Source organism: Haliotis cracherodii, unplaced genomic scaffold (assembly GCF_022045235.1).
Source record: "Haliotis cracherodii isolate W230 unplaced genomic scaffold, xgHalCrac1.p SCAF_11, whole genome shotgun sequence".
Lineage (NCBI taxonomy): Eukaryota > Metazoa > Mollusca > Gastropoda > Lepetellida > Haliotidae > Haliotis > Haliotis cracherodii.
Window position 1 is genome coordinate 10,201,036 of NW_027266266.1, and position 2,635 is coordinate 10,203,670.

Sequence of the window (2,635 nt, forward strand, 5' to 3'; positions counted from 1 at the left end):
TTCAGGAGACACATGAGCACTGCTGATACTTCCTGGTTGGCGATGTATAGAGGGATGCGTAAAGAGGAAGACACCGGAAGAGGAAGCCGGTATTCATGACGTCACACGAGCCTACACTGCGAAGAATTGTAGTCATGTTATGAGTGAGTAACTGAGTGAGTGGGTTTGGTTTTACGCCGCCTTTAGCAATATTCCAGCAATATCACAGCAGGGGACACTAGAAAAACTTTACATATTGTACCCAAGGGGAATCGAACCCGGGGTTTTGGCGTGACGAACGAACACTTAAACCACTAGGCTAGCCCACCACCCCTCTCATTACTTTTTTTATCGCATAACTGTTACAAGGTGCCGCCATCATCAAAATAACAACATAAACTGGTACTTCACGGGAGCGAGTTTAGAATTTAATTAATTAATAGCCGTTTACAACTTTTAAAACCTCATTTGATCGAACTATGGAATGTATAAAGGTATGATTTATAGTGTTTCAACGACATATACTAGTGTTTCACCGAAGTGGTTTTCAGGGGGCCATATTGTGATGAGAACTAAACAAGACTTTTATATAAGGGTATTAAAAAGTATGACGGTAAAAAGACTCGATGACTTTGTTGATGCATGTCATCTCATCCCAATTGCATAGATCAATGATGTCAATCACTGTATTGCCTGGTCCAGACTACAGATTATTTCCAGATGCCCGTCATATCGCAGGAATATTGTTGAGTGCAGCAGACAGAAGACATCGCGTATGTTACAACTTGTTTATCCGACTTGGACAGGATCTAATCTCTAGATTGTCCGGGTTAAGCTTGTCGAACGTGCTCCCCCAACCAACTACTTTCCGCCGGCGGCGCTGCTTATCTTCACCTGGTGTATGACCTGTGTGTTATGCACAGGACTAAATGTATGTGCCACCACGATAACTATAAGTACATTTAACATCACTATAAGTCAGATTGCAGGAGCTACTACTGACAGTGGTTGTGAAGCAGGCAAAATAAGGTTTCACTTGGAACAAATTGCAACAGAATTTATTTCACCACAATGCATTTCCACAAGATCCCCAAAACAACATACTAAACGTTCCAAGAAATCCTAGTTTGGAAAATGTGTCTAATTTGCATGATCCAAAATGGCCACCAGTCATATTTCACATGAGTTTCAGTGGTTCAGTGGTTTGATGGAAAAAAGCATGTGTTGTATTGCGAAATAGCCATATTATGTTTCTAAAAAGATATTCAGAACTACTAAACGTTTTCGACTTTTGACTGTCTGCAAAATATCAAGATGGCCGCCAATTTAAAGATGGCCGACAAGTTTCCTAAATGTGTGTTTATTCTGTAAAATCTTTTAATTCTAAAACAGTGTGCTAGGACTTATATGCATATAACTTGCATATAAATTGTACAGTCTCATTAAAATCAGATCTTAGTTGTCGCTACCGCTAAACAAAGATCTGAGGACATCCGACAAGAGGTCACTTCAGAACCACCTTTCATCCGACCAATCAGAGCGTCGCTTACCAGATCATGAAAGTCACAGTCAGAATGTGATTTCTAATCATGCAACCACGAAAACATTACCACGGGGTATTCCGAACGATAGCTACGGGCTTAGCGACTGAATCCATACAATCTAGGCCATCTATTAGCCATTCCAGAATGTTCTTTTGTTCATGTTTCATTTTTAATCCACAATTTGTCAAAATATGTTTTTGCAGCGTGGTCGTCAATTTGAAATTAGTGCCGTAAAGCACAAGAAAGCTGCTTTCTGATTTGCTAATGTCTACCTTTTGTCAGTCATTCCATTGTTGGTCAAAGTTCGCGCAAGGTCGGTCTGTCGTGACCCGTAATGGGGTGTTCTCAGATCTTTGTTTAGTGGGACGAGAACTAAGATCTGATTTTAATGAGATTGGAGAAATTGTAATACAAAGCTTATCTGTATGAGAACTCGGTCACGTACATTAATGGACTTGCGGTGACGTGCTTTTAGGGCCTTGGGTAACGAACATAGTGCACATGGGTACTGTTGACTTTAGTCGAGATGAGATGAAATGAAGTGAAATGGGATTTAACGTCGCGTCCAAGATTATAGCACTTATATAGCGACGTGCATGTACGTGTGTGTGTGTTTGTGTGGCTGCTTGTACAAGTCCGGACTGATGCCGATTTATAGTGCTAGCTCACTGAGAGACCATGCCGCAGTTTAGATTGGGGCTGAAAAGGCTGGTAGATTGTACCAGGGTTCAGGTATCTCTTAACTTCGTACACGCGTTTCTTTTTTTTTCAAGAGTATACAATTGTTTTCACTATTTTGCCTGGAATCTTGTTTCGGCAGATAATCGAGCCTTTATTCATTTGTTACTTTTGCATCATGCATATCCATCGCCTGTAAACGTCTTTGATATGCAAATAATACCTTAACCATACCCCGACAGCACTACAAACTACCTCGTTCATTTGGAAATTAAACCAACGTGGGATATACTGTTTGTTTTCTTGTTGTTTTACGCCGCACTCAGCAATATTCTAGCTATCTGACGTCAGTCTGTAAATAATCGAGACTGAACCAAACAATCCAGTGATTGACATCATGAGCATCGATCCACGCCACTGGAATACGATTACAT